Source organism: Hyperolius riggenbachi, chromosome 1 (genome assembly GCF_040937935.1).
Source record: "Hyperolius riggenbachi isolate aHypRig1 chromosome 1, aHypRig1.pri, whole genome shotgun sequence".
Taxonomy (NCBI): Eukaryota; Metazoa; Chordata; class Amphibia; order Anura; family Hyperoliidae; genus Hyperolius; species Hyperolius riggenbachi.
In genome coordinates this window covers 357210724-357229078 of record NC_090646.1, presented here as the reverse complement: position 1 = coordinate 357229078, position 18355 = coordinate 357210724, and the positions used below count along the sequence as shown (strand labels likewise).

The window sequence follows — 18355 nt, the reverse complement described above, 5'->3', positions numbered from 1 at the left end:
AGTGGCGTAGCAATATGGGATGCAGAGTGTGCGACCACACCAGGGCCCTTGGGCCAGAGGAGTCCACTTGGGACCCTTCCTCAACTGCAGTATTAGCATTTCAATGGTGCTATGCTGGTAATGATCACTCCTATTTATGCTTTGAATAGTGATAATCATTAACAAACTGTTCCCCTCCTCTGCTTACACCTCTCATGTGATGTCCATGGCAGGTTTTGTTGTACCATATGAATTGTTAAATATAGAATACTTGGGGGACCAAGTGTAAAACTTGCACTGGGGCCCAACGCTCCTTATCTATGCCACTGCGTTTCATTATGATTAACCGCTTGAGGACCACAGGCTTACACCCCCTAATGACCAGGCTATTTTTGCAGTTTAGCACACTACAGCTTTAACAGTTCAGGGCCACACAACTTAGCACACAAAAGAAACTTGTCTCCTTTTCTTTCCACCAACAGAGCTTTCTGTTGGTGGCATCAGATTGCTGTTGTGATTGTCATTTTTTTTTCAATTATTTTATTGTTGTTGTTTTTTTTTTAAATAAATTTTATTTTTTTCTCCCTCTTTCCCTCCGTTCCCCCCCGAAATCCAATCAGCATAAGAGGGATCGGTTTGTGAGCCACTCGATGGGACAGCTCAGTGACAGAGCTGTCCCCCGTACAGCGCTGCAGTAGATCGCAGCGATGTACATGTAAATGACAGCTTACCAACCACGATCGTTCCATGTCTCGGCAGGTAACAATCGCACATGCGTGCACGCATTCCCTGCTAATCTCCGCCCCCAGGACTTGATGCCAATCGGTGTTAGGCGGTCCTGGGGGAGCCACTCTGCAGCCGCCAATTGGCGTGAGGTTGTCGCAGAGTGGTTAATAACTAGCTGTGATTTCTACAAAACCTGGCAAGGGATTACAAGGTGTGCCTTTTGTGGCCTTGTTGTCAGCATATTATGTACAGGCCTATAATTCAGGTATACAGCAGGGATCCTTTTATCTATACTGTTCAAGGGTATGGTAAACTGGAGGGTTGCTAGGGAGGGTATGTGTAGTTTTGGTACTGTTCATTTAGGTTGTGGTTTGTAAACCATTAGCTTTATTGCAAGATGTAAATATGGAGGATATTCATGCGCTCAGGTCGGGGATCAGTCAGATATCGCTGTTGCTATTGGCCAAGACATCTTGGCTAAGTGTCATCTAGCATGTGTACGGTAGATTGATGGTCAGATAACTTACTGATTTTACAGATAGCTTCCAAGCATTACCACTGCTTACACATCAGTCACATTACTGTGGGATTAGCTTGCTTTGGTAATCCCTAGATATATTTCTATTGCTTGTTTCCATCACTTCAGATACCCATACTTGAGAAAAGCACTTGGGGAAGCAGAAAAACTCCATTAATTGCTGCACTGGAATGTTGTGGGGTGAAGTTTGGTGGCTAAATAAAGGATCAGTGGAGAAACAATAATACATTGTGATGTACCAGCATAGGTACCTGCTGAATAAGGAGGAAAAGTCATAGTTGGAAATTTGACCATACGTATATACTTTACATCGTTATAACAGAAAACTGTTTTAAGAAGCTGGGCTATTTCTAAGCCTCTTACCACCAGAAGTTTATGCAGGGGTGTTTTTAGGCATAGGCATTCCAGGCCTCTGCCTGGAGTGCCATTGATTTTTGAGGGGGACATGCACCTGATTAAGCCCCACCCCCACATTAAGCCCTACCCAAACTAAGCCACACCACAAACAAAGCCACGCCCCCATGGTTGCTGATGCCTCCTTCTGTCCCTCTTTGTGCCTCCTTCTGTCGCATTGTGCCTCCATCAGTCCCAAGTGCCACCTCTGCCCCCTTATGTGTCCCTCTGTCCCCCTGTGCCTGCTTCTATCTCCTTTTGCAACCTTCAGTCTCCCTTTCCCACCTCTTTCCCCCTGAGCATCTAGAGATTTATTAAGGTGAAATGTTGCCTTAGGCAAGCAACAACTTTGGGCCTATTCTTGATAGCCACCTAGCTTTTTTGGCAATATGTGTTGGGGGCTAGCATAAACCAGGACCCTAGACTCTCTTCAGGCCCTAGGCACATGCCTAAGTTGCCTTGTGAACGATCTGGCTCTGTGTGCATCCCTCTGTGCCTCCCTCTGTCCCACTCTACCTCCTTCTATCCCCCTTGTCCCCTTGTCCCACTATCGGTTCCTGCCCCCATCCTGCGCTCCTCCAGTCCAGTGTGTAAAGGCAGAATATAGTGCAGCAGAAGCTGTGCTCTAACCTCCCCTCTGGAGACCAGTGCTGTGCCTGTGGGCCCATCCTGTCTGTTTTCTGCTCTCTCTAGTGCTGGCACCTCACTCTCCTCTCCTCATGTAGCATGTAACAACACTACGTGCAGTAGGTGATACTGGGCACTAGGACGAGTGGTGAGCAGACAGGCGGAAGCACAGCACTGGACTTCAGCGGAGAGGTGAGAGCACAGCTTGTGCTGCACTATACTCTGCATTTACACACTAAGCTGGGGTAGTGCAGAAAGGCAGTGTGCAATGAAATGTATCTCGGGGACTCCCAGTATTGTACATCCACCCTATACGCAGGGCCGCCATCAGAAATTTTGGGGCCTCTCACACATCATCAGGCCTGCACCCCACCTCCCTGGGCCCACCCACTGGTTGCTGTGCCCGCCCACTAGCCACCCCACCCCGTGTCCATGCGCGCAGTGCGCTGCGACGAAAAATGTGCATGGCTCAGACACTGAATAAAGCAGCATGCACAGTGTGAGCAGCAAAAAGTGGGCGTGTCCATTGCATGTTGTGTGTGAAGCCACATACAAGCAAAATACAAGTAGTCCCCTGTTAACAAAGGAGATAGGGACTTGTAGGTCCGTTCTTATCCTTTATCCATTCTCTTTTGTCCCCCTCTTTTCTTCCTGTGCCTCTTTTGTCCCCCTCTGTCTCACCTCAGTTTGTGCCTCTTTTGTGTCCCTCTGTGTGACCTCATGTTCCAGTCTCATCTCTTTTCTCCCTGTGCCTCTGTTGTCTGCTTCTGTCCTCCCAGGGCCTCTTTTATCCCCCTGTGTTACCTCTTGTCCCCTTCTGTCTCAGCTCGACCCCCTGCCCTAGCCAGGTATAGGTGCCCCCAGTATAGGTATCCAGGCATAGGTGCCCCCAGTATAGGTAGCCATGTATAGGTTCCCCTAGTATAAGTAGCCAGCTATAGGTGGTGCCCCAGTATAGGTAGCCTGGTGAAGATGCCCCCAGTATAGGTAGTCTGGTATAGCTGGTGCCCCAGCATAGGCCAGCAAGATACAGGTGCCCCCAGTATAGGGGCTAGATTCGAAAAGCCATGATAACTGTTATCACGGCTGTGAAAAAGTGCTTTGCATGCCTCTTAGTGCGTTTTCACGTGAAAAAGGTTATTGCGCGCAAAAATTGCGTGACTGTGGACTGTTCACGCGCAAAAAATTTGTTATCGTGTGAATGCGAATTTTTGCGCGCGATAACCATTTTCACGCTAAAACTCGCACAAAGCACTTTTCACAGCGTGATAACACGGCTTTGCGAATCAAGCCCTAGGTATTGAACAATAGGTGGTGCCCCGGTATAGGTAGCCTGGTATAGTTGCCCCCAGTATAGGTAGCCTGGTATGGGTGGTGCACCAGTATAGATTAGCCAGGTACAGGTACCCCCAGTATAGGTAGCAAGCTATAGGTGCCCCCAGTATAAGTAACCAAGTATAGGTGGTGCCCCAGTATAGGTAGCCAGGTACAGGTGGTGCCCTCAGTATAGCTAGCCAAGTATAGGTGGTGCCCCAGTATAGGCAGCCAGGTATAGGTGGTGCCCCAGTATAGGTAGCCAGGTACAGGTGGTTCCAGCCCCAGTATAGGTAGCCAGGTATAGGTGGTGGCCCAGTATAGGTAGCCTGTAGCCAGATATACAGTAGGTGGTGGCCCAGTATAGAAAGTCTGCTGTAGCGGGCTCACTCATCTGCTCCCCATGTTGAAGCGCTGATGTCACTCTTCTCTCAGTGCTGGAACGTGGTGTGCTGGTTAGTGAGCCACAGGCCCGCAGCCAGCACATGCGGCCCTTCCAGCATTTTGGGGGGGCCCAGGGCCCCCAGAAGCCCTGGGCCCCTCACTGTAGTATCAGTTGCCCCCCCCCCCCCCCCCCCCCTCCCTGATGGCTGCTGCCTATACGGCACATTTATATAAATGTGTGTGTTTTTTGGTGGGGAGGTGGTGACACAGGACTTCTTGCCTGGAGTGACAAAAAGTCTCGAAATGCCCCTGTGTTTATGAAAAGGTCTAGTTCCGGCCCTCACTTTTCCATCGCATTCTTGAACAGAGAAGTCACATGAGGGTTTTTACATTTTGAGTACATACAAATATATGATTGGATGTACAGTGTGTATGATGTGGGGGTTATTCCTTTAGCCTGCATTTAAAAACAGCGGCAAGCAAGCACCTACAGGAGGGCATTAAAAATTGTAGATGTGCTTTGACCCATATGTATCCCTGCATGTCAAAAACTGAAGCTTGATTGGACTTACGCCTACATTAGGCATAGCTGAGATCTTTAGACTCGTTCATGATATGTATTTTACAATGCTATCTAAAACACCATGCTATAGCATGTCTACAACTGCTACTAGAAAAAATTATAAAAACAACCAATCTGATTTAATATAATAAAAGTGCTTAGTGACTATTTGCATGTTCACAGAGAAGTAGACATCATTTCCATCATTTCATTTCCTATTCTAGTGAAGTGAACCAACTTTAGGGATAAGAAATTCCATAACTGAGTATTTTATCTCTTGTGACCACTATGCGTGTGTATTATCTCTGTAGGTTGGTAAAAGGGTTAATAATCAGTTTGGGGGAAGGGTGACGGAATTATTTAGTCTCATCAATCAAATTCTCGCCTCTTTCATAGCACTCCTGTAGCCAGACATGAGACAGATGTTCCCATGTTGTACTGAAGAGTGTCTAGACCCTATTAGAATTTCTGTACAATGGGGATCCAAGAAGTGTGTCTCACCCTAAACAAAGAGAGGGCAGAGGCCAGCCTGTCCAGCAAGCTTGGAATATTTCATGATAGTCTTTCTATTAAACATCACCATCCACGGCCACTAGAGTAATATTTACAGTGATAAATCATGTGACTCTGTCCACCGTCACTGAGCTGCAGCACAAGCATTACTCTACAGTACAGAGCATTCCTCCAGTATGTCTGTTCATTTACTCAATCAGCTGTCCGAATGGTCATGCTCACCGTTATACAGAACGGGCTCATTTCCCAGACAGTCTACAGGGAGTGCAGAATTATTAGGCAAGTTGTATTTTTGAGGAATAATTTTATTATTGAACAACAACCATGTTCTCAATGAACCCAAAAAACTCATTAATATCAAAGCTGAATATTTTTGAAAGTAGTTTTTAGTTTGTTTTTAGTTTTAGCTATTTTAGGGGGATATCCGTGTGTGCAGGTGACTATTACTGTGCATAATTATTAGGCAACTTAACAAAAAAAAATATATACCCATTTCAATTATTTATTTTTACCAGTGAAACCAATATAACATCTCAACATTCACAAATATACATTTCTGACATTCAAAAACAAAACAAAAACAAATCAGTGAACAATATAGCCACTTTTCTTGGCAAAGACACTCAAAAGCCTGCCATCCATGGATTCTGTCAGTGTTTTGATCTGTTCACCATTGCGTGCAGCAGCAACCACAGCCTCCCAGACACTGTTCAGAGAGGTGTACTGTTTTCCCTCCTTGTAAATCTCACATTTTATGATGGACCACAGGTTCTCAATGGGGTTCAGATCAGGTGAACAGGGAGGCCATGTCATTAGTTTTTCTTCTTTTATACCCTTTCTTGCCAGCCAAGCTGTGGAGTACTTGGACGCGTGTGATGGAGCATTGTCCTGCATGAAAATCATGTTTTTCTTGAAGGATGCAGACTTCTTCCTGTACCACTGCTTGAAGAAGGTGTCTTCCAGAAACTGGCAGTAAGACTGGGAGTTGAGCTTGACTCCATCCTCAACCCGAAAATGCCCCACAAGCTCATCTTTGATGATACCAGCCCAAACCAGTACTCCACCTCCACCTTGCTGGCATCTGAGTCGGACTGGAGCTCTCTGCCCTTTACCAATCCAGCCACGGGCCCATCCATCTGGCCCATCAAGACTCACTTTCATTTCATCAGTCCATAAAACCTTAGAAAAATCAGTCTTGAGATATTTCTTGGCCCAGTCTTGACGTTTCAGCTTGTGTGTCTTGTTCAGTGGTGGTCGTCTTTCAGCCTTTCTTACCTTGGCCATGTCTCTGAGTATTGCACACCTTGTGTTTTTGGGCACTCCAGTGATGTTGCAGCTCTGAAATATGGCCAAACTAGTGGCAAGTCGCATCTTGGCAGCTGCATGCTTGACTTTTCTCAGTTCATGGGCAGTTATTTTGCGCCTTGGTTTTTCCACACGCTTCTTGCGACCTTGTTGACTATTTTTAATGAAACGCTTGATTGTTCGATGATCACACTTCAGAAGCTTTGCAATTTTAAGAGTGCTGCATCCCTCTGCAAGATATCTCACTATTTTTGACTTTTCTGAGCCTGTCAAGTCCTTCTTTTGACCCATTTTGCCAAAGGAAAGGAAGTTGCCTAATAATTATGCACACCTGATATAGGGTGTGGATGTCATTAGACCACACACCTTCTCATTACAGAGATGCACATCACCTAATATGCTTAATTGGTAGTAGGCTTTCGAGCCTATACAGCTTGGAGTAAGACAACATGCATAAAGAGGATGATGTGGTCATAATACTCATTTGCCTAATAATTCTGCACTCCCTGTATATAAGTACAACCTAGTTAAAATATGTTTTTTGTCCAATCTGTTAGCGATCGACAATGGGATCGATCAAGAGCAGTGTGGATACAGATAATAATTAGGACAGCTGACATTGGGAATGAAGGGAAAATTGAAGCATTCACACCGCAGGGGTACAGGACTGTACTCACACCTGGCTCTGTGCTCTGTTAAGTTCCACAGAGATGCTTCATGCTCTGTACACACACTGCTGCTACAACTAAAGTCAACTGTGGCTGGGAAAGAAAGGGGGCAGTATTGTGAGCTGCAGCATATACCTGCAGATATTCTGGTGTCTCAACTTGTGCATGGCCCCAGATACTGCACTGGCCCTGGTCTGAGGGGGGATTCTTGGCAGCTGTAACCCCCCCCCCCCCCCCCCTTGCGTTTGCCTATGTGCTAGCCATACAGACATACATAAGCAGGGCCGGTTCTAGACTTTTTGCTGCGTGAGGCTGACGATGCGTCCCCACCCCCGATTTGGAATGATTGCACAGCACCCAACAACTTACTCTGCTTCATTTAATGTTCTCCCATGACATGTAGTGGCGTAGCTATGGAGCTATGGGCCCTGGTGCGAGTTTTACATGGGGCCCCCCTAAGCACTCTATACCTAACACTTGATACGGCACAACAAAACCTGCCAACGTCATCCACAGTATTAGAGGTGCAAGAAGGGGATGGGAAACAGTTTGTTAATGATTACTACTATTCAAAGCATCTATAGAAGTGATTATTACCACCACAGGACCAATAAACAGGTAATACTTTGGTTGAGGAAGGGCCCTATGGGGCCCCTCTGGCCCAAGGCCCCTGATGCGGTTGCTACCTCTGCAACGCCTATTGCTACGCCACTGATGACATGGTGCAGCTCAACACAATAGCACACGGGCTAGCTGTGAGTCTGTGACAAACAAACTGCTCAACCTCAGCCACTCTATTCCTCCTCAATCAGGATAGCAGTGCCACCTCCTCCTTTCTGCTGTGCAAGTCAAATAAGACACTACTGCTCTCCCCCTCCCCCCTCCTCACTCACTGTCAGACTCCTCACAGAGCACAGCAAGCTGCTTTTCCCCGATGATGACCTCTTCACCTCACTCTCATCTCGCTTCTCCTCTGACTCTGACTGCATGCTGTAAGTGTAAACATAGTACAAACATGCCTGTAATCTCTGCACCTGATGCAAATGTTTCACCTTGCTTCATGAGAGAACCGGCCCTGTACATAAGCAAGCACAGTCACCTGATTGGACAAACAATCCATATCTCCCTGTCGGTATTCGTTTCACTGCTTTGCAACACTTAGTTTCACACAGAGGATTTTGACCTGTATGAAAAACAATGCAGCTACGGATATCTTTGTACTGATCAATGTAATAGAAAAGCGATGTAACCAGTGGGGTAACTACTACAGCACTTGAGACCCCCATGACGGCAGGGGAGCCTGCAGCAGAAGACTCATACCTGCACCAGCAGTGCTGCTGGAGCCTCTCATCCTCTCTTCAATGCAGCCTGTCAGTGTGTAGCAGCATTCCTCCGTAGGCTCCCGATGTCACATTACTTGCATTCAAGAGCTTATGGGGGAGATGCTACCACACACTGACAGGCTGCATTGAAGAGGGGACAAGATGATCCCGCACTGCTGGTGCAGGTATAAGTGTTGCACTGCACATCTCTACATGTTGTTCAGTAGGGAAAGACAATCATGCATCATGCGACTAAATCCCCCCACCCCTTTGCATTGATGATAATAGGGGGTAGCGGTGGAATACTAGTCAAGCCACACTTGCTTGGGGATGGGGGGATATTTATACACTTACCACACATTCAGAGGGAGGGAGTTTAGGGGATTTGACTTTACAAATGTAACATAACAATATCAAATCATGGAGCTGAACAGTGTGTAAAAGGTTATAACTTTATTGCTGCAAACCTTCATACAAACAGAAGCCCCCACATGGAATTGCGGCTAGCGCTCCCCCGTGTCCCCATCCTATAAAAACAGAAATCAACAAACACTGCTATACTGAAACAATTCCAGATTTCTCTAAATCTGTCCTCAGACCAGGTGGCTTAAAGTGCACCTGTATGGAAAAAGTGCCCCAATTGGTATTTTAATACACATAATCCAGAGGATTCTACCGTCCTCCTTCACTGGCCTGTCCCAGCGATGTGTCCTCCAGAACACCGTCAATAAACCCTTATTGACGGCTTGCGCATGTGCTGTAGCACAAACCTGATCGGGCTTGGCTTGAAGCCCAAGCTGGTCCGTGCTCCTGCGCAATGTGCGATAGAGGAGTGCTCACTATTGCAGCACTCCTCTATCGCAGATTGTGCAAGTGACTGCACCAGCCTGCAGAGGCTCTATTCTTGTACTGTTCTTTGGAACTATGGATATTTGTCACTAATAAACTTATCTGATCAAGTGGTGTGATGGCTGATAGCTGCAGAAATATGTTGAGCAAGAGAGGTTGCTTTCTCAGCAATTGCATTTGACAGAGGAAGCCATGCAGGAACAATTGCCAGGTGAGTGAATAGGGTGGCCTGTCAGTCCTCATCTAGGCCCGGATTTACCACACAGGAGCCTATAGGCACAGATGTCTTGGCACCTTTGACTTCACCCTCCATGAACCTATAAACCCCCACCAGACTGCACCAGACGTGTGCTGGCTGTCCCAGCTGTCACTTCTCCCTTGCACATCATAGGTAGCTACAGGTATTAGGTAGCCAGAAGTACCCTCAACAGTAAGTAGCTAGAGGTGCCCCCAAGTATTAGGTAGTTAGAGGAACCTCAGTATTAAGCAGAGGTGCCCCTGACTGATCTTATCAGTGGAATGCCAAGAGCAGGGTCAGTAACCTCTCATTTACACTCTTATCAGGACTCATAGGAAAGGAGGGAGGGAGGCGTTTGGGAAGGGGAGTGAGCCGCCTTTCCATCATAAGGCGCCTGTAGGCATGTGCCTACATTGCCTTATGGTAAATCCAGCCCTGTCCTCATCAGAGCCCTTAATCTTAAAGCATTTACAGGGTTGCCCCCATCTTGGCAAGCAGTCATAAGGGGCCTCTCAGTCTCTGTTAGCAGGCATGGGTGATTTTGACTCAGCTCTCCGGTCTCCACCGACGATCTACCTTCTCCATACGTCCTTGTCTCTCTGTATGATTACAGCACCCTCTCTCGTCAAGTAAACCACATGACGAGAGAGGGCACTGTGGTCATAATTACGAGGACACTAGGAGGAAGGTAGATTGTTGATTTGGCCCCAGAAAGGTGAGTCACTGCTCTGGTGCTCTGCATGGTACTCTGCACTTTAGAAGCTGGCACTCCGTGGCCAAGGAAACCATTGAGCCCCTCTGTGGCTACAATACCCATAGCATCTGCCATGGTGATCCTTACACCACAGCAAAAGATGTAGGTGGCCCCCAATATCTGCCAGCAGGCATAGGTGGCTCCCGATATCTGCCAGCAGTCACAGCTGGGTCCCATTGCCAGCCAGCAGTTATAGCTGTCGCCTGCCGCCCCAATATCTGTCAGCATACATAGCTGGGTTCCAATATCACTTATTTGTAGGTAGCCCCCAATATCTGTCAGACTTCTCCCAGCACCTAACTATGCCATTCATAGCAGCACCCATAGTGACCTCCCACCCCCTGCACCCATACTGACCTCTACCTTCTGGGACCCACAGTGATCTCCCCCAAAGGACACACAGTGACCTCCCTTTCCTCCAGCACCCATACTGACCTCTACCTTCCACAGCACCCATAGTTACTTCTCCCACCAGCACCCACAGTGACCTACCTTTCCCCCAGCAACCACACTGACCTCTACCTCCCCTAGCAGCAACTATGCTATTCATAGCAGTACCCACAGTGATCTCCCACCCCCTGCACCCACAGCAATCCCACCAATATTCAGCACCCACATTACACTCAACCAGTAACCCCCACTATAACAAGCACCCAGTACTTGCACTAAGCACCCTGCATCCAATACTCACATCCAGCCTCAATATGGCACTTAGTACTTGCATCAAACAGCCACATGACACCCAGTACCTGCACCCCTTCACCCTATAGCTGGCACATAGTACTCACACCCACATGGCACAGTACTTGCACCCAGTCCCAACATGGCACTCACTACTCACACCTGCACACCACCTTCACATGGCACCCACTATCTGCACTCACATAACTAGTACTAGCACCCAAAGTACCTGCACTCAGAACCCACATGACACACAATGCCCACCCATAGCTAGTACCCAGTGCAGGCATGGCACCAAGTATTTGCACCTATGTGATACCCAGTACCTGCACCCAAGACCCACATGTTTCATCTGCAGTAGTTCCAGTTGCACTAAGCCTCCACTTGGTGCCCAGCACCCACACCAAACACTCACATATGACATCCAGTACTTGCACCCATAACTCACAAGGGACTGAGTACCTGCAATCAACACCTACATGATGGTTGATACACACCCATACAGCCAGAATCCACATGACACCCTGTGCCAGCACCCAGAACCCACATGGCACCCAGCATCTGCCTTTAGCACCCACATGACAACTAATACCCCACTAGCCACTAGCCAGCACCCATCACCCATATGTCACCATGTACTCACTCCTAGTATCCACTTGGCACTCAGTATTTGCACCTAAGACCCACATACCCCCATAATCAACACCCACATGGCACAGTACTCACACGTCACCAAGTTCCAAAGCCATTATATGTGCCTAGTACCAGTCCATGGCCAGCACCCAAATAGCTCCTTGGTCTGAACCCGTATGAGACTCAGTACTCTCCCATGGCACACATCCAGACCACACATGGCACTCCCTACTCACATGGATCCCTGTACCGAATAGCAATCACATGGCACCCACTATTGTTTATCACCATCTGCTACTCATTCAGCACCCAATACTGCACAGCACCCACTGCAAATAAACACACAATACAAACTGGACCTTGGTACCCAAAGCAGCTTGACACAGACTTTACTTTGGCATCTCGGCACCCACTGCAACTTAGCACAAAGTGAACTTTTGCGTCTTACCATCTACTGCATCTGGGCACCCACTGCACCTTGGCACTTACTGCAGTTTTGCATCTACTAATGCTTAGCAACCACTGCATATTAGTAACCACTTATTTGCCTGAAAAGAGGATTGGGTGCTGATCAAGAGGGACAGAGGTCCCAGTAATGAAAGGCGAGTCTGTGCCTCCAGTGTGGGCTCCACTGTGCCCACTCTAACCCACTAACAGTGGGCACCTATCACTGCTGATTTGAGGGTGGCAGCACCAAAAGAGTTGGTTGGAAGGAGACACAAAGTCTGCCTGATACTGCTATAAAGGTGTGTGTGTGTGTGTGTGTGTGTGTGGGGGGGGGGGGGGGGGTGTTAAGACTGCCTTATGCTTTCTGGAGAGGGGGTATTACATACACAATTTAGCACGATCTTTCGATTTCAAATTTGAGCACCACACCCTTGAGGATCCTCTGCACGGCCCTGCCCCTTCCTGCAGCACCCACACTGACCTCTACTTTTCCCATCAGCCACCCCTTCCCCTCATAGCTGACACCCAGTACTCACACTCACATGACACCAAGTATCTGCACCCAGGCCTAAAATTGCACCCAGTACTCACACCTGCACACAGCTTCCACATGGCCCCCACTATCTGCACCAAGCACCTACTTAACACGTACCCGCACCCAAAGTATCTGCATTCAAAACCCATGTGATGCCCAAAGCCCACTCATAGCCAGTACCCACTACAGGCATGGCGCCAAGTATTCGCACCCATGTCACACCCAGTACCTGCACCTAGCACCCATATGACATCCAGTACATGCACCCAGATCTTACATGGCACCCATCATCTGCATTCAGCAGCATGACAATCAATACCCCCCTAGCCAGAAATGATGCGGGGGAGGGGGGGGGAGCATGTGGGGGAAGGCATTGCCAGGCCCCTTTTTTAAATTTGAGCACCCCCCACTTAAGGACCCTCTGCACGGCCCTGGATGTCATAACCGGCCCTTAATATCTCCCAGCAGTCATCGATGACCCTAACTTTTGTTCAACAGTCATAGGTGACTCCTAATAGCATTCAGCAGTCATAGGTTCATAAGGTGACTCCCAATATGTGTCAGCATTCATAAGTTACCCCCAATATCATCCAGCAGTCATAGGTAACTCCAAATATCAGTCAGCAGTCATAGGTGGCTCCAAATATCTGTCAGAATTCATAGATGGCTCCCAATTTCAGCCAGCAAACAATTAATATCCAAGGCAACCCCTACCTCTGTCAGTAGTTAGCAAGCTGTAACACATTCTGGGGGAGTTAAGATACAACAGGGCACTGGAAAGCAGGGAGATTTGGGGTACTTTGGTTGTGTTAACTACCCCCCCCCCCCCCCCCGGCCAAATAGTTCCAGTCCTCCCCTGCAAGGTCTGTGCTAGGCTGACAAACAAGGTCATTCAAATTTGTGTTGGTAAAGACTACTGTTGATTTAAGTTATAGTAAGTAGCTCAGCTAGTGGCAAGGTTTTTCTTCACGTTTTGTTACCTGATTTTCTGTAAGCATTGTAGACAGTCTGGAATAGTCTGTACAGCACACAATACAACTGGTGATGGCGAATCACAGGACTGCCTTCAGATGTGTTTGGTACTGTGCCGGTCCCAGAAGGCAAAGAGGCAAACAGTACCCGATACCTATTCCAAAACGTTACTGGGGTTAGAGCTAGAGACCTACGTGGTCTAAATGTATAGGCCTTTACCTGACTGACACCTACAAAGCCATTACCTCCATCTGACTCACCACCCTTTTTTTGGTGGGATTCGTGCCCTCCAGTATTTAGACCAACAGCCCAACCTCATCTCACTTTAACCATTTCCCTGTAAAGTTCCCACTATAAGGTTGTTAAAAAGGATAAAGGTAAAACTTTTTGTACATGAACAATGCCAAATAGAGGTGTACATTTTTATCGTATTTATTTTTTTACATTCACCACACTTATCAGTGATGGAAAATCGTATAATGTCTGTGTTACTGCTGAGGAGAATGTTACTTATTTCTTGTCCTTGTAACTTCAAGGTCTCTGAGTGAATTATAATGTAAGGCCATAGTATCATACTAAAAGGAAGGGAGAGACAGTAACATACACAGCTTAGTATGCAAAGCTGTTACATGTATGACAATGTGAAATGAATTTAAAGTGGCTGCTTGCATGCAGTTACTCACAGAGTGGTGTATTTCTGACAGGAAACAACACCTGTAGTTCAGTACATGGGCCCTTCAACATTTTGTTTGGGTGTATGCAAGACATATACCTGACACAAGAAGGTCTGTTTCCCTAATGAGGAGGACCCTAAGAGATCCGGGGCACTTATGGGCACTCCAGCCAGAAAATGGGTGTGGCCATACACCATAATGTGGGTGTGGTCATGGTTGGAGCCAAATTACATGAACTTAACAGCGGTCTAAGTAGGCCTGCTCAGCAAAATATTGGATGAAGCCCCCTTCTCCATTGATAATAAAAATTGCACCACAACTTCCCAGCATGCTCCCATAGAAGAACCACAGCTCCCTGCATGCCCCCATAAAGGCATCACAGCACCGAGCATGGCATCACAACACCCAATATGCCCACATAGAGGCACCATAGCACCCAGCATAACCCCCATTGCTGTGTTGCCATACTGGGTGCTATGGTGCCTCTATGGGGCACGCTGGGTTCTGTAATGCCATGCTGGGTGCTGTGTAGTGCCATGCTGGATGTTGTGGTGCCTCTGTGGGACATGCTGGGTGCTCTGTGGTGCCATGCTGGGTACTGTGGTGCCTCTAATCTGCCTGGGGGAGATCCGGGGCACCCCAGAATATATAAGGTGCACGTGCCACTAATCTTTTGGGCTAGCAACGCCTCTGCTGGTGATGCTGCTGTTTTGTTTGAAATCAAGACTCTGGACATTTTTTAGGGGTAACTTTGACCCAGATTTAATTTTACATGCCTGACAAGACATAACATACATAGAAAAAGGATGCTGTGGAAACTAACTCTGTTCTTCAGCATGTCGCTTTTCTTCTTTATTGCCTTATAGATGCTTCCATGGAAGATTATTAGCGACACATAATATATTCGTTGGCAAGGTTATCACCACATTTCCAGCACATTGATCTCAGCACACAGCAACATATAAGGAGGAACACTACAAAGATTCCAGCTCCTATTATTGCCCATTTTGCTGTACTGAAGGATCCATTCTGGGATGGGACAAGCTTCTGGAGTTTTGTCTTTTCATCATTGCTACCTTTTTTGAGCACTGGTCTAGCAAAGATTTTCATGGTCAACAGCACTATAATCAGCCAGATGATTGCTTTGTACATCTTATGTAAGCTTCTTTAGAAATAACTCAATGACGAAAGCCTTCTCTGGTCCTGCTTTGGCAAGGGATGGCGAATACTGGTGGTAAAGGATCTGCAACTGGATGATGTACTTTATTTAATTTTTATGGTCCTGCCATTAATATCATGTTCCATAAGCAAGTATTCCCCATGCTACCTGTATGATAATTTAAGAGAAATGGAGCCGTGTAAATGATATTGATTATTACAGAACACAACACAATCTTTAACAAGGAGCTGAAGGTACTTATGTATCGAGGGAGAGGCCAGCCTTAGTATTTACACATCTGCAATTCTTCTGGGAGGGGGGCGTGGCTGGATGGTGAAGACCACAGAGTAGCCGTGACAGGGGGCTCTGGGCACAGATGGAGCAAGGTGTATGCTCCTGGGGGAGGATGAGGAAGAATTTCAATGGGCTGTCCACAGCAGGGTAATGTTGTTTTCTAGGCTTCTCGCTATATATACTGGAAAAGTCTGTTAATACCTGGAACATCTAGCTGAGGACTCTATCATGGAGGATGACAGGCTGGAAAGCTGGAATGCGGTGCACTGCACACTAATGTGTTCAAGGAATCAGAGCTGTAAAAGCTGACAACACAGTGAATGGTTGATGAGTTGATACATAAGTACCAAGCTGAAACTTAATACTGCATATCAGCTGAAAACAGATATTTGTACACTTACCAGTAGTTTACCCTGCAGTTGACTAAGATTGGCAGAAGCAACTGTAGCTCTGAGGAGAGTCACATGATGATGCACAACAGTAGTAAATGGAAAAATGGAAGAGGGAGGGGCCAGGCAATGAAAATTTGATTTAAAGAGGAACTGTAACTAAAATAACACACTACCTAATACAACCGCTGGTTTCTGTGTCCATGGGCTGCATCTATGTCAGCCTGAGTGCACAGGCACCAAGTCGTAGCCATAGCCGCGCATGCATTAGGACTTTGGCACGCGTGCACATGGGTGGACGTTGGCGAATGTGTGCTTGTGGACGTGGGTCAGCTTGTGTGAAAGCGCGCGCACTGGCATACATTCTAGCACTTTTAGTTTTAGAAACGTGTCTAATTGTCTGCTAATGGATAAAATTGCTTACTGCTTTACAATATTGATTTATAAATATATTTAGTCAGTGTCAGTACCCATTGTTTTCCCCTCTTTTGGGACTGATGCACAGATCTATGTAAATATATGTATTTATCTACTGGAAAATATGTTTTAAATGACTAACTAAACTTTATTCCCCTTCTCTAAATTAATATAATTGTGATTATTTTTGTGTGTGTGCAGCCCCCTCTATGTGTCTGTTGGGTACCCTCCACTCTCCTGATGTCAGCCCCACGCACGACAGCCTTGACCACACACCTCCTTGATCGAGCTCCCACTGGCAGGAGAGTTCTGCACCTGCACAGTTAGTTAAGACTTGTAACTACGCAGGCTACCCGGCTATGGGAGAGCGACCAAGGAGGCACGCAGCTAGGGCCACACATGCACAATAGTTAGGGGATGGCTTTAGTGGCACAGAGAGATTTGTCTTAAACATGCCACCTGCAACTGCACTTCAAGCAATGCAGTGGTGTTGGGGGGTGGGGGAGATTTTCGAAGGGTTAATTCAAACATTTTGCAGGGGAGGCCAGTGATTTCTAGTTACACACACAATACATACAGAATGTGTGAAATACATAAATGTGCTTGATGAATAAAGGCAGTTTAAATTTGTCATCACTAAAATAAAAATGAATTTGTTTTGGATCCCTGAGTCCTTAGGTAATCTTACTAATCTAGTCTGTGCTGAGACACAATGGACCTGATGCACTAACTTTGGTAAAATTGCGGTGTACAGGCAGTGCATGGCAATTTTACTGTTATGAACGCCAGGGTAGTAGCAAGCTTTACGCAATTAGCACAATCCACATTACCTGTGTAATGCTTGGGTCGGTATGGTAACGCACGCTATACTACTTACGCAAGTAGCTTACAGCAGGTTACCATAACAACTCACACATTACTCAGGTAATGCGAGTTGTGCTAATTGGGCACTGTGCGCTGCTCCTCGGGCATTAGTACTGGTAGAACTGCCTGCGCATGGCAACTTTACTAAACGTTAGTGCATCAGGCCCACGATCACTAAACATGCAGGACTAAATCTTAAAACATAGCCTTTGTTATAAATTTGTAAATTATTAGCATGGTTACAGAATAGTTAATATTAACCACTTGAGGACCTAGGGCTTTCTACCCCTTAAGGACCGGCCACTTTTTTTTCCATTCAGACCACTGCAGCTTTCACGGTTTATTGCTCGCTCATACAACCTACCACCTAAATGAATTTTGGCTCCTTTTCTTGTCACTAATACAGCTTTCTTTTGGTGCTATTTGATTGCTCCTGCGATTTTTACTTTTTATTATATTCATCAAAAAAGACATGAATTTTGGCAAAAAAAATGATTTTTTTAACTTTCTGTGCTGACATTTTTCAAATAAAGTAAAATTTCTGTATACATGCAGCGCGAAAAATGTGGACAAACATGTTTTTGATAAAAAAAAACCCATTCAGTGTCTATTTATTGGTTTGGGTAAAAGTTATAGCGTTTACAAACTATGGTGCAAAAAGTGAATTTTCTCATTTTCAAGCATCTATGACTTTTCTGACCCCCTGTCATGTTTCATGAGGTGCTAGAATTCCAGGATAGTATAAATACCCCCCAAATTACCCCATTTTGGAAAGAAGACATCCCAAAGTATTCACTGAGAGGCATAGTGAGTTCATAGAAGATATTATTTTTTGTCACAAGTAAGCGGAAAATGACACTTTGTGAGAAAAAAAAAAAAAAAAAAAGTTTCCATTTCTTCTAACTTGCGACAAAAAAAAAAAATGAAATCTGCCACGGACTCACCATGCCCCTCTCTGAATACCTTGAAGGGTCTACTTTCCAAAATGGGGTCATTTGTGGGGTGTGTTTACTGTCCTGACATTTTGGGGGGTGCTAATTTGTAAGCACCCCTGTAAAGCCTAAAGGTGCTCATTGGACTTTGGACCCCTTAGCGCAGTTAGGCTGCAAAAAAGTGCC

At 46.4% G+C, this 18355-nt stretch overlaps 1 long non-coding RNA gene across 1 annotated transcript; it reads right to left on the bottom strand.

Annotated features, from left to right (window-relative positions):
* Nucleotides 1–14849: 14849 nt before the first annotated feature.
* Nucleotides 14850–16037, bottom strand: LOC137550560 (uncharacterized). Its single transcript, XR_011026933.1, has 2 exons — nt 15969–16037; nt 14850–15441 (listed from the first exon to the last, which is right to left on the bottom strand). It is a non-coding gene; the product is annotated as an uncharacterized lncRNA (long non-coding RNA).
* Between the last annotated feature and the right edge of the window lie 2318 nt (nt 16038–18355).